Source organism: Schistocerca americana, chromosome 2 (assembly GCF_021461395.2).
Source record: "Schistocerca americana isolate TAMUIC-IGC-003095 chromosome 2, iqSchAmer2.1, whole genome shotgun sequence".
Lineage (NCBI taxonomy): Eukaryota > Metazoa > Arthropoda > Insecta > Orthoptera > Acrididae > Schistocerca > Schistocerca americana.
The window spans coordinates 542,171,215-542,186,409 of record NC_060120.1 but is presented as its reverse complement, the minus strand read 5'-3'; the positions used below and the strand labels follow the sequence as shown (position 1 = coordinate 542,186,409).

Here is a 15,195-nt window from a genome sequence, read left to right as displayed (position 1 = left end):
TAATGCGACTGCACAGAGGATAATGCGACTGCAGGGATTCATCCCTTGCACGCTCCCCGTGAGACCCATATTCCCAACTTAATGTCCACACACTACATTCGTAGTGTGCCCCTACCCATTAGACTCATTACTGGCGGCAGACAATCTTACCGAGTCTCGTAAGAGTTCGGGCAATGCGTGTGCATCCAGCACAGAAGAAGGAAGTCAATGGCCAGTTAGCCTTAACTATATGAAGATGGTTTCTCTTCTTTCGGATTGACCTTCTTCTTTTGTGCTGGATGCACTTGCATTGCCCGAACTCTTGCGGGACTCGGTAAGATTGTCTGCCGCGAGTAATGAGTGTAATGGGCAGGGGCACTACGAATGTAGTATGTGGACATTAAGTTGGGAATATGGGTCTCACGGGGAGCGTGCAAGGGATGAATCCCTGCAGTCGCATTATCCTCTGTGCCCTTGGTGGCTCAGATTGATAGAGCGTCTGCTTTGTAAGCAGGAGATCCAGGGTTCGAGTCCCTGTTGAGGCACACATTTTCAACTGTCCCCGTTGATGTATATCAACGCCTGTCGACGGCTTAGGGCCTTGATTTAACTATCATTTCATTGTAAAAGATCAACATGGTCACAGATTTTCATATAAAATCTCTTTCGGTATTCTGCTAGTTGTCGAAACAGAGTTCCGTTGTAGAGGCTATTGAAAGCGTTGGTCACTGAAGATAGCACTAAATTTCGAGGTTCTGTAAAACTTCGCCTATCTCAGGGATTTTGCGTTCTTTTAAATTTTGCATGCTTTTATCGTTTCTTCTGTAACAGTGTTCTGACCCATTTTGTGCCATCGGAGATTAGTACCATCTCTTGTTAATTCATTTGGTGTATTTCTCTCAATTGTGCCGATGTTATTTCTTTGAGTACAAACCACATATGGTCTGCACTTGCATAGTCGGATCGGGAGAATTGGAGACTGTCTGTTAGAGAGGCGACAAATGAATTTTTATCTGCTTTTTAAAATAGACAGACTTTGCGTTTGTTTTTGGTTGGTCTGGATGTTACGGTATTGAGTCTCGCTCCAACGACATTGAGGTCACTAATCCCTGTACCCGTCATGATAGTCCCTATTTGCTCGTCATTTTTTGTTGCTAAGAGGTCTAGGTTTTCGGCGCCCATCTCACTGAGTGGAGTAGAAATGTCTTCAGTGATGATTCCCGCTTAGAAACGAAGCGCGATGACCAGAGAAGACGTGTCTGGAGATGCGTCGGACACCGGTGGCTGTCGCCCATCACACGGCCCAACATCCACGAGTGACATTTCTTTCCATAGCAGGGCCCCTCTGGTTGTGCAGCAGTACATCGACAAAAATCTTCACGACAGGCCATCCTGGCAAGATAATGCCCGCCCGCACGTGGCGGGAGCTTCTACTGCTTATCTTCGTGCTTGCTAAAACCTATCTTGGCCAGCAGGGTGGCCGGATCTCTCCCTCATGGAGAGCGCTTGGAGCATTATGAGAAGGGATCTCCAACGAGCTCGGGATTTTGACGGTCCAGAGCCTCAATTGAACATGATTTGGCCCGGTATCCCTCAGCAAGACGTCCAACAACTCTGTGGATCAATGACAACACGTTACTGTCTTGCTTAATTCGTGAAGCTCTTTCTCTTGAATAAATCACGCATTTTTCCGAAATTATAATAAATTGTTTATCTATATATGTAGATCACATCTTCCGAATTGTCTTAGAGTGTACTTTGGTTGTTGTCGTTACTTGTGCATAACGCAAGTCCACGCCTTCATACGAATGTTTCAGATGATCTTTACTTTTTACAAACGAAAAACAGGCACTTTGAATAATCTTTATTTCTGTTCTACGATTTAACAACAACAGGTAGATTCACTGCAGAAATGAGGTATCTTGCAGCTTCAATGAGTCAGTACTGCCATGTTCACCGTAGACAAAGACAACGCAGCGCCCTTTTGTAATCGTACGGACGTCTGTCGTTCTGAACACAATCACCTCTCATGCAACTACCACTGCTAGAAACCAACACTCTCCAGCTGAGACTGCTGCTTTTGTTCTGTGGGCTAATGATATCATTCCCATGGCGTCAGAATTCAACTTGTGTTGAAATGTTTCAAACTGAGTATTGTATTGCGTATATTTAAACTCCGTAGATGGCTAATAATAGAGATAGTTCAGTGCATCGAAATAACGCTGCAGTTCCTTCAAAATCGACGGTTCCGGTTCCATGCAAGTAGTGTGTGTACGGTTTTGATTGAACCGGGATGACACAGGTGGAAAGTGTTAAAAGGTATTTTGACCTGCTGCTTCGATTGGCAAACGTCAATTGCTTAAAAGGAATTTTCTTAAAAATGTTCACCGAGTTCTCATACCAGCGTGACGGGAGCTATCTCCCACATGTCACAGCGAATAAAAGGTTTGTGACTCCTAATACATGTTAGTAAAGCTGCGGATAATTATATGAAAACTTTATCCATGCAGAAAGCGATAAAAGAAATACGAGTAAAAATATTGATACGGAAAGGGACGGATAATTTCGAATAATTTAGTACAGTGGCCGAAAGTGTAAGCTTATTACATCAGAACCAACTTTTACTACATAGAATTTAGTTGACGACGAACAAAACAGTTTTCATTTGCAGCTGTCGATTTGGAATAGATCGATTTGTCGCAGTTCATCTCTGTTTTTCGACAGACACGGCGAGTTAAATAGAATTATGTCTCACACTGCTGGCTCCCAGTTGACATTTTTGTCTTTACACTTTTCATTCTCTACTCCAGGGAGTACAGTGGGCTGCTAGACATTCGGCGCATAACACAGTCGCGGTGTTTTGCGCGCAAGTACCGAGCGAGCTGATCGCGGGAAGAAGAGGTGGGTCCGAAATGAAGATAAATGAGAGAGTATCACCACTTCCGGCATTTACCTTACAGCCAATGGTAAACATACCGAAAACCTTTTTCAGAACAGTGGGAATCGGAACTATGTTTAATTTACTTCTGGCACATTCTTATTTGAAACAAGACGTGTATGTGTGTGTGTGTTGGTAGGGGATGAACTCACAGCTCATTTGCATTCCCAAGTTTCGTAAGCTGAACGCACGCAAGGCCTCGAAAGGCTGCTGCGATGACTCCTCCGTGGGACGTGATTAACAGCTGGTGGGGGCGTGCGACGCGGCGCACACACGGGGGCGTTGTGCGGCGAGGCGCGGCTCCTGCACGTCCCATTGCTGGCTGACGTTCGGCCGCGACTGAGACGGATGCGCCTGTTCGTTCGTCTTCAGTCTGCCGCTCTGGCCGCTGGCCTCCCACGTCGCCGCGTGCCACTGACCGGCCGCGGCCACGCCCACCCTCCAACACCTGTCAACCAGTTCTGGAAAGAGCGACAACCTCCGTTACGGAATTTCTTTCCCGGGTAACGAGCTTTTTAGAGAGCCTGTCGTATCATGTTCACATTGATGATGTATTTTCTGTGTTGCATTTCTCGAGTGTAGAAGAATGTAGAAAAGGAACTTTTCACTTTATTCAGTCCTGAATGCGGATGTATTTATCCACGTAACATTTACCTCTCTTCTTTTCTGGCATAAATGTCACGTATCCTTACTTATTTATCAGAGTTTCTGGACCTTGAGATTCAAAGATACTTCCTCTCGGCACGAGTTCAGCACATAATTTAGAGAATATTGATTACAAAGTGTATAAGCAACAGAAACTAACGAATTAAGAAAACACAAAAACATTGTGAGAGAGTACACATATAAATATAACATTACAGAGAAAGGTTCTTAACTACTGCTAGGAACTACACGGAATACAAGAAGTTGTTTTAAGTTAGATTTGAAGAACTGGCTTTTATCACTCAATTTTTTCAGCTATGCTGGGAGCTTATTGATTATGAAGCCTTCTGTAGTGCACACGATGCTTAAAGAAGCGCTATCCAAGTGAAAATCGTTTTTACGTCTAGTGTTCACTAATTATCGCAGTTTCTTCTGAATAAGTCAATATTGTGAACAGTAAATAGCATGATGTATATATAGAGGGATGACAGAACATAATCCGATATACCACTTGTGACAATTACTGGCTAAAATTTTAATGGTTTTTGCCTTTCTCGCAAAGGTCGTGAGTTAAAATAACGTTCTTTCTATTTTGTCTTAATTTCGTACGGCAGTCACTGAAAAATTAGCTTTAATATGATAAAAAAAGAAAAGAAAAGACCTCGGGTTGTAGGGGAAGGAATATAAGAAAAGGTTACAGGAGAATATGGGTTTGGGGCAGGGAATGAGAGAGGAGAAAGACTAATTGAGTTCTGTAATAAATTTCAGCAAGTAAAAACGAATACTCTGTTCAAGAATCACAAGAGGGGGAGGTACACGTGATAAAGGCCGGGTGTTACGGGAAGATTTCAGTTAGATTACATCGTGGTCAGACAAAGATTCAGAAATCAAATACTGGATTGTAAGGCGTACCCAGGAGCAGATATAGACTCAGTTCACCATGTAGTAGTGATGAAGAGTAGGCTGAAGTTTAAGAGATTGGTGAAAAAGAATCAGTACGCGAGGAAATGGGATGCAGAAATATTAAGGAATGACGAGATACGCTTCAACTTCTCTGAGGCTATAAACACAGCAATAAGCAATAGCTTGGTAGGCAATATAGTTCAAGAGGAATGGACATCTCTAAAAAGGGCCATCACAGAAGCTGGAAAGAAAAACATAGGCACAAAGGAGGTTAACGAAAGAAATACTTCAGCTGATCGATGAAAGAAGGAAGTACAAAAACGTTCAGAGAAATTCAGAAATACAAAAATACAAGTCGCTGAGGAATGAAATAAACAGAAAGTGCAGGGAAGCTAAGACGAAATGATTGCATAAAAAATGTGAAGAAATCGAAAGAGAAATGATAGTCGGAAGGAATGGCTTAGCATATAGGAAAGTCAAAAGAGCCTTTGGTGAAATTAAAAGCAAGCGTGCTAATACTAAGAGCGCAAACGAAATTCCATTGTTAAATGCAGAGGACAGAGCGGGTAGGCGGAAAGAGTACACTGAAGGCCTCTATGAGGGGGAAGATTTGTCTTATGTGATATAGGAATAAACAGGAGTCGATTTAGAAGAGGTAGGGGATCCAGGATCAGAATCAGAATTTAAGAGAGCTTTGGAGAACTTAAGATCAAGTAAGGCACAAGAGATAGATAACACTTCATCAGAATTTTTAAAATCATTGGGGGAAGTGGCAACAAAACGACTATTCACTTTGGTGAGTAGAATGCCTGGCGACATACCATCTGACTTTTGGAAAAATATCATCCACACAATTCCGAAGACTGCAAGAGCTGACAAATGCGAGAATTATCGCACAATCATCTTAACAGCTCATGCATCCAAGTTGGTGATAAGAACAATCGACAGAAAAACGGAAAAGAAAATTGAGGATATCTTAGATGACGATCAGTTTGGATTTAGGAAAGGTAAAGGCACCAGAGAGGCAATTCTGACGTTGCGGAAGCAAGACTAAAAAAATCAAGACCCGTTCATAGGATTTGTCGACCAGTCAAAAGCGTTCGACTATGTAAACGTTGCAAGATGTTCGAAATTGTGAGGAAAATAGATGTACGCTGTAGGGAGAGACGCGTAATATGCATTATGTACAAGAGCCAAGAGCGAATAATAAGAGTGCACTACCAAGAACGAAGTGCTCGGATTAAAAAGTGTGTAAGACAGAGATGTAGTCTTTCGCCCCTGCTGTTCAATCTGTACATCGAAGAAGCAATGATGGAAATAAAAGAAAGATTCAGCAGTGGAATTAAAATTCAAGGTAAAAGGATATCAATGATGCGATTCGCTGATGACAATGCTAGCCTAAGTGAAGAAGAATTACATGATCTGCTGAATGGAATCAACAGTCTGATGAGTACAGAATATGGATTGAGAGTAAATCGAAGAAAGACTAATGTAATGAGAATTAGCAGAAATGAGAACAGCAAGAAACTTAACATCAGGATAGATGGTCAAGACGTAGATGAAGTTAAGGAATTCTACTACCTAGGCAACAAAATAACAATTGACACGCGGAGCAAGGAGGACGTAAAAAGTAGGCTAGCACCGGAAAAAAGTGCATTCCTGTCCAAGAGAAGTCTACTAGTATCAAACGTAGGACTTACTTTGAGGAAGAAGTTTTTGCTAATGTACGTTTGGAGCACAACATTGTATGGTAGCGAAATATGGACTGTGGGAAAATCGGAACAGTAGAGAATCGAAGCATTTGAGATACGGTGCTACAGACGAATGTCGAAAATTAGGTGGACAGATATGGTAATGAAAGAGTAGGTTCTACGCAGAGTCGGAGAGGAAAGGAATATGTGGGAAACACTGATAAGGAGAAGGGACAGGATGACAGAACGTATGTTAAGACGTCAGGGAATGACTTCCATGGTACTAGTGTGGGGAGCTGTAGAGGGCAAAAACTGTAGAGGAAGACAGAGATTGGAATACATATAGCAAATAATTGAGGACGTAGGTTGCAAGCGCTATTCTGAGATGAATATGTTGCCACAGGAGAGGAATCCGTGGCGGGCCGCATCAAGCGAATTGGAAGGTTGTTGACTAAAAAAGAAAAAGAATCGTTCAGGTCGCAATTAAATTTTCTACGACTGTTACTTAGAGTTGCGATGACAGTAGTGCACGGATTGGACATTTTCAGCAGAGAAGCAAGAGGACAGTTGACTGACTTGACATCGCAGTTCTTCAGGCTCAGCAAGTTTTGGCTTACGTATTTTTTACCCATCTCAAGACAGCACTTGATCTACCAGTCTCTACATTTTGTTCTGCGCCGAAGATATTTGTTGGCAGTTTTCGCTCAAAATCAAATAGGTCAAGAAAATCTGTTTTTGGGTTCTCCATGTCTTACGTCCATTTATATCACTGGTTGGTTCACTGCCTTGTACATTTGAAATTTGAACTCTCTTGAAAAACGTACAGATATGTGACTTAGAAGACTGACTCTATAGTAAGAGCAAGTCTTGGCTTGGATATATGCGTTCATCTCGTTATGGCTTCAGGCGTTTTCTGTTAAAATTGTTGCGACTTACTTAAATTTTCTGATCATTCTACAGGATTGTCCTTCCAGTACGCTTAAATGAACCTCTTGTCCTTGCTCGCCCTTTTTGTGTTCTTGGCACATTTACGATTACGTTGATACTGTGCACTGCAGTTTCCGTCCGCTCGCAGATTTACATAAAGTTTTCACTAGGTTTAGACAGTAAGACAGCATCTTCAACGTATGTGATGAGTGGGTGAGAATGATGATCTCACATCAGACTTGGTATCTGTTGACGTTCTAGTTGAACATTTCTTTAATTATTAACTCTACTGCAAGACTGAATCGTGCCCGTGTGAATCCTTGAATTACAGCGGAGGTCACCGTAATTATCGACTTTCGTCGTAAACTTATTGTTATTTGAGACTGTGTAATCAGGTTAGTGAGTCTGTCAACAATATTGATTTCCAAAAGGCACGTCATTGCGCTTCGCTGATAAATATACACTTACGCAACATGAGATATTCATTATGTTCCCACAACATCTCAGTGAAGTGTCGGACAATATTGCTATTATCGATTGTGGATCGATTATGAAACCAATTAGGCACCACTCATTTCCGCCCCTAGTGGCTGCATTCTTTTGCAATATACACTTGGAAATGTAGCAGACACTGACGAACGTAATTCCAGAAAAATTGGTGCAGTCATTTCTTCTAAATCTATCTACGATCGCTTTTCCCAGTCTTGTGGAATTTTTTCTCCTGGGAACATCTTCTCGATTTGCCGTGAAGTCTCTGCAAGTATGCAGATCCAATTTAAATAATTCCGTTCTTACTCTCAGTTATCTTTACAGCTGTCCGAGAAACCACGCCAGCGCAGTATATTTTAGTTACAAACAGAAGCTGTTGATGTAATATTATGACATACGACATCAATTATTTTATCTTTTTGTTGTTAAAACGGTTAAAGTAAGGAAATGTATTGTAGAAACTGCGAATGTCGAATGAATTATAACGTTTATTCATTTAATACTCTTCCGTAGTACAGATGATCTTCTATAGTCGAAGGGATCAGAGTTTGATAATTATCTTAGTTCTTTCCTTCTTTTTTAATCAACAGTTTGTCCAGTTCGCGTGATGTCTTGCAATACGGTAACAGTCAGGGTGAACGCAGAGATCAAGCTGTGAACATCGTTCACCGTCCTTCATTCATCAGCACGCAGACAGATTTTAAAACGGTCCTTAAATGCAGTGAGGAGTTGAGTAGGTATTCATTAATGCAAGATCACTGCCGTAATTTAGTCGCAGACTAACGATACCGCTGATACAGGCCACGATATTGGTTCATCGATGCATGAATAACAAATCGATCTATTATGCAGTCCCGCAGTCAACGTGAGCCACAAAACACTGTCTCTGACCTGTTTAAGATGCAACAAGCCCTTTCATGCCTACTCACGCAGATTTTGCACGAGCTTAGAATTTATTATCTGCTAACAACGTCTAGCAGGAACAGTCGTTACCGCTCATTTAAAAACGGTTAACGTAATTGCTCACTAATTCGCAGTCTACGTTGGGGACGAGGATGCGGCGAAATTTCTGTGAAGCTATAGCGCTAATTACACTGTAAGAAGGCGAAAACATGAGCACGTTTTTGAAGCAAAACATCTTCACGCAGGTGATAAATGACGCCTCTGAAACGGGGAGTACACTGTATGCAAGCTGGAAGCCCGAATAAGAGAGAAGAAAAGAAATACGATGGCTACGTTCGTCTAAACTTTAAGCTTTTCGAGAAAAGTGGTCGTCTCCACAAAGTGATGTTTATGATGAGAGAACCACAAAAATTTTCACCTTTATCTCTTCTGCGATTACTTTATTTTATCTTTATATATAATTTCCGAATTGGCAGTGAAACTTCTGGTTCATAAAGAACGGTGAATCCCTGGCGTAATACGAATAGTTTAGTGGTATTCGCGACTCGTTTCTCATAAACAAGGTCTTCTGATGATTGTCACGCCGCAAAATCATAGACTGAAATTACAGGCCTTGAAAAAACGCAGTTTTTCTTCTTTTTCTGTCAATTAGCGTGCCTTTCAGCTCTGTCTAAACATTATGTATATGAAAATGCCAAATTGTTTATGTTTCAGAATCTGTCTTACGTTGTGTATTATAATAATTGACTGCGTGACTCAGTTTCCGGAGGGAGGAAGACTGAGTTATTCCATCCCCAACAGGACGTAGCTTAATCTCCATAGAAGTAATATAATACAAGAGAGAATATTCATTTGTATCGACAGCGCAGAAAGTACCTGACTGTGTCTACAATGCAGCAATATACGAGAGACAAATAGGACTACTCGTCAGAGGGACTTCTGCACGAGTTCTTTCGCCGACTGTTGTCTTGGCCTGATACGCTGTCAGTTTAATGTCTGTCTGAATTACTCTCTGAAGCGCATCCAGTACAAATATTCGTATAAAAGTTGCTTTGCTGTTAAGCAGTTGTTTAGTGGAACAAGGTGCGTAACTATGTGACGAGAAACTATCAATAAAAATCGCAAGTATAGCTATATCAAAATGCTTCTATTTTCAATTAGATGATGAGTGCTCAAAGCTGAAGTGCTGGTGCTGTAAATTCTCCTGGTGTGACACCCCTGAACATAAGAAGCAGATGGGGGTGTTACAACGACTCAGTATTGCAGACCTCGCAGAGTTTTCTTTTTCGAAGTCTACACCGTCGTATCCCCTCTGCAATCGGCTCATATCTCAGAAAGCAAATGAGTTATAAGATTAAAACAGTTCTACAAGTAAATGAACAAATCTGTAATAAACTGCACACATGGAAGTAAGAGGTGGGCACTGGGAAAACTAGAGAACAAGAACTTGGGAGTATTTGAAACGCACTGCTATAGAAGAATGCTGAAAACTGGGTGAGCAGATAAAGTGCGATATGAAAAGATTCTAGAAATAAAACATCTCATACAACAAACAGAAATTAAAAAGCAGTATGGAGGAACAGCTGCAGGGCCTGGCAAAGAATAGAACATGTGCAACAATTTCTCGAGTACGTTTGGTGTAGGAGATATTTAAAGGTTAAAAAATAGCACAATCCGAAAGAAAAAAATTTACATATATTTCATAACAACTTTTCACGTATCAGTCATTACATAACTTGCTTATGCCAACGCCAGGCTTCTGTTCCAGTTTTATGTTATTACAGTATTACTCCTATAGCTTGTCCGCCCCCAGTAGCTGAACGGTCAGCGTGACGGAGTATCAGTTCTCTGGGCCCGGGTTCGATTCCCGGCTGGGTCGGAGGATTTTCTCCGCCCAGGGACTGGGTGTTGTGCTGTCCTCCTCATCATCCTCATCGACTGCAGGTCGCCGAAGTGGCGTCAAATTGAAATACCAACACTCGGCCATCCACATGGGTACACATATTTTTGTACCATCTGGTAGGAACTCTGGAATTCTTCATGCATCGCTCCTCCACAAATGCCAATGGTTCTTCATTGGATTCGTATTCGGGTCGAAAGGTGCCACACAGTGGCGGATTAAAGAAATTTTGTAGACTGAGCCGATTGCCTGAAAGAGAAAGGAGATCTAGGGAAAAACCTTCAAAAACTAGTATTTTGAGCTGTCCTTAAACTAAAGTGTCAAAGAGATGCAAAAATGTTCATTACAGTAGGAAAATGTGTAAAATTCCTTGGAATGTGTAGCAGTCACAACTTTTTCTGAGTAACTTCATCTATATAATTGTTAACATGAAAATCACAAGCTCTTACAACACAGAGCTGCTAAGTAAACTGAAAACTAATACACTGAACTCTGGATAGAACACTTTTAGTATTTTGCCAGCCGCGGTGGCCGTGCGGTTCTCTACGCTGCAGTCCGGACCGCAGGACTGCTACGGTCGCAGGTTCGAATCCTGCCTCGGGCATGGATGTGTGTGATGTCCTTAGGTTCGTTAGGTTTAAGTAGTTCTAAGTTCTAGGGGACTGATGACCTAACATGTTAAGTCCCATAGTGCTCAGAGCCATTTGAACCATTTTTTAGTATTTTTTAATTTGTAAACAGTTACATTTTTGCCAGTTTATTGCATAAATATATATTTATCTGAATTGGAGTCCATAGGGTAACGGTGGTGGGCAGCTACCGTTGAATACTCAAATGTAAAGAAGAACAGCAGTCAGATGCAAAATCCGTAATATACTGCTGATCTGTCTTTCGACTATAACACAACAATACGTGGCAGAAGAAAACTGTGTTTCTGCAAGATAAGTTGTGCTGAGAGATAACTGTTTCCGAGTTAATTAGCAATGAAGTTAGGCAATAAGGCGTTGCGCGCGCAAATTCAAGCATCCCGCTATAGATGTTGTCGCCAAACGTGTTCTTCGTTTAATTTCCTAAAACCGAACAAGGGATGAATACAAAAGTTTCACATGGATCAAGCCCAAGTCCAAACTGAGAAGTCTTGTGCGCTATCATCTAGGCCATGAGAACAACTGACACCAACTATACTAGCGCGCCGCTTGACTTTGCGTTCGCAACGGCGTGATCGGAAAACTTCTATACCAGGCACAATATAAAATCAATCAACCGTCTAATTTTTCTAGATTTGCGAGTGCAAACATGGGCAATCTGATTTTTTACATACAAAGATTATATTATTTGTTAAGTCCAAACCATAATCGTTTACTAATTTTCTGTATTTATTGTTTATAAAAGGAAAAGACGCCATAGAGGCAGTTCTGACTTTGCGGTTGATAATGGAAGCAGGACTAAGGAAAAATCAAGATTCGTTCATATGATTTGTCTACCTAGAAAAAGTATGTGACCATGTCAAATGGTGCAAGAGGTTCGAAATTCTGAAAAGTAGGGGTAAGCTACAGGGAAAGACGGGTAATATACAATGTGTACAAGAACCAAGAGGGAGCAAAAAGAGTGAAAAACCCTGAACTAAGTGCTCTTTTTACAAAGATTGTAAGACAGGGATGTAGAGTTTCGCCCCTACTGTTCAATCTATAAGTCGAAAAAGCAATGACACAAGTAAAAGAAAGGTTCAAGAATGGGACTAAAATTCGAGGTGAAAGGATATCAAAGATAAGATTCGCTGATGACATTGCTATCCTTAGTGAAAGTAAAGAAGAATTACAGGATATGTTGAATGGAATGAACAGACTAATGAGTACAGACTATGGACTGTGGATGAATCGAAGAAAGACGAAAGTAATGAGAAGTAGCATAAAAGAGAATTCCGCTAAACTTAATATCAAAACTGGTGTTCACGAAATAGATGAAGTAAAGGAATTTTGCTGCCAAGCACTAGAGGGACCGTGCACGTCAATCTGACCGATGAGTATTGTTTAACAGTTAATAAATACCATAAAATTTTAATTTTGGGGCTTTAATATACGTTGGTCGTTTATAATTTCTGTAGAAAAGAAACATCAGTTATTAAAGTCAAATGAATTTAAAAAAAATTTAGGTTAAAGAATGGCACACAGTGTTTCTGGCCAGTGTGATATTTTTTAGGTTTCCTGTCTCTAAAAGTTACAATAAGGGCTCTTTACATCCGCTTATTTTATTTCATTGTTGTGATCTCGTTCCCTCTTTTTCTTTACATTTTACTTTACTTATTGGAACAGTTGACATACTTTAGTTGCCGCGCTCTGTCGATGTGTTGTGTGCTGTGCGGAAACTTTGTGCCACTCTTTATTACGGAGCATCGGTTTTTTGAGGTTAGCGTCTAAAATCTCATAAAATTTGGAACTGATATTCTGGACAAGATGTCTCGTCTGTACCCTGTCCCGTACGGCTGCTGTAGATGGCCTATGCATATTTTTTTCATCGTGCTAGACCTTGCCCTGGATAGTTCTTTTACAGAAAGACAACAGGATGAAAAGTTACCTGGCAAATGCTTCTTTCCATATTAGCAGAAGAACTCTTCTCTTTGTATGCGTATAATCAAGGAAAGGGCCTGTTCATGCGACTGCTGAAATATTTAATGTACCAGTGCGGAAGACTTGCCAGATAGGAGGATGCAGAAGTTCAAACAAAACCATAAATCTGCGTGCGTAGTGCAAGAAAATCATATGTGGTCCATGTGTGGGAAGTGTTCAGTACAGGTGTGCAAAGTTTTTTGACAAATATGGTAGCTTTGACGGAACACATGTCACAGAGAAATACTATGTTATTTTCTTGTAATTGCCACAGCAGTTTATGACAATTTTTCTTTGTATTTACTAATAAATATATGTTTATGTTCTGTTTGAGATTTTAATTGAGGACAAATCGTGGAGATAAAAAAGGTATTTTATATGTTTATTTGGATTTGTAAGTTTAGTAGTATAGTTTATTTCTGTGAATATTTTATTTACGCTGTATTATTTACTCCCAGTCTCTTTTCTCTACTTAATTACAGTTTCTATAGAAAAATTTAAGCATAACACATCAGTAGAACGAGAAAATTACATTAGAGATATTTAAAGACACAGCAATGAATTGAAAGAACAAGTTAAACTGGAAAAAAGGAAGGATAAACGTCACTGGTCAGACTGGCCGGTGGCGGCCCTGCCAGGTAGTTCGCTAACGCAGCAAAATAGCACATGACGGAAGGTGCAAGGACATAAAAAGCAGAAGAGCAATGGCAAAAATGGTATTCCTCGTCAACAGAAGTCTACTAGTATTAAGCATAGGCCTTACATTAAGGAAGAAGTGTCTGAGAATGTACGTTTGGAGCACAGCATTGTATACTAGTTGGGCTGTGGAAAAATCTGAACAGAGGAGAATCGAAGCATTTTAGATGTCGTGTTACAGAAATGTATTGAAAATTAGGTGTACAGATAAGCCAAGGAATGAGGAGGTTCTCCGCAGAATAGACGAGGAAAGGAATACATGATAAACACTGACAAGAATAAGGGATAGACTGATACGACATCTGGTAAGACATCAAGTATGCATGGTACTAGAGGGGGCTGCAGCTTGTGAAAGTTATAGGGGAAGACAGAAATTGGAATACATGCAGCAAATGATTAAGGTCGTAGGTTGCAAGTGCTGCTCTCTCTGGTGAAACGGTTGCTACAGTAGAACAATTTGTGGTGGGTCGCATCAAATCAGTCAGAAGACTAATGAGTTAAAAAAAAAAAAAAAAAAGGGTGACGGGAAAATCGAGATAGTAACACAAACATAGCGATTATAGCTTCGACTTTTTTTGTGCTACCGTTGATAACAGAGACATATCCTTCACGACAGATCAATGGCGTTGTGGTTTTTTGTATGGAGCTCCGATAATCTTGGTATTGACATAGTGTCCATCATTCCACCAAGAGACCAAGCACCACTTCAGCTGATAAAGGTCAAAGCTGACCTTCACCTGAAATGATTTAGATTACATAGTAAAACCAAAATAAGGATAGATAGGAGGTAATTTCAATGCTTACACACACTTGTATTAAGCTCAGTGGACAAAAGTAGTCTCCCTCAGATGACATCACGCTAATACCGTCTGACACCGACTCCAGCCTTCATAATGAACTGAACTTTGCGAGCAAGAGAGTTCGCAAGTTTCTTGAGGTATGCCGTATTCAGCTGAAGGCACTCTTTGATGATTAGATCTCATGAAGACACCAAATTTCAGGGATGCAAATTCCTACATTCCACCAACTGATCCAAGTATGCCCAGACATTAGCTATGAGATTAAGATCGGATGATTTAGCGGATCAGTTGAGGTGCTACAAGGTGTCTGATTGTTCGTCAGACGAAGAACAAGTGTGTGCAACCCTGTAAAGACTGTAGTTGCCGTGGGACTGTCCACATCCCACTCATCATGAAGACATAAAATAGAGGGTAATATTTAGTCACCGGGAATGTTAAAATAAAATTGCTTTTTCATCTGAGATCTAAGTTTCTCATCATGGAAGATGGGGGACTGTCCACATCCCACTCATCATGAAGATATAAAATAGAGGCTAATATTTAGTCACCGATAATGTTAAAATAAAAATATTTTCTCATCTGAGACCTAAGTTACTCCCGGCGTACACAATGTTCAAATAACTGTTTATCTGAAAAAAATGGTTCAAATGGCTCTGAGCACTATGCGACTTAACTGCTGAGGTCATCAGTCGCCTAGAACTTAGAACTAATTAAACCT

At 40.7% G+C, this 15,195-nt stretch overlaps 1 non-coding gene across 1 annotated transcript; it reads left to right on the top strand.

Moving 5' to 3' along the window:
* Positions 1–449: 449 nt before the first annotated feature.
* Positions 450–524, top strand: Trnat-ugu. Its single transcript has one exon. It is a non-coding gene; the product is annotated as a tRNA-Thr (tRNA).
* Positions 525–15,195: the final 14,671 nt, after the last annotated feature.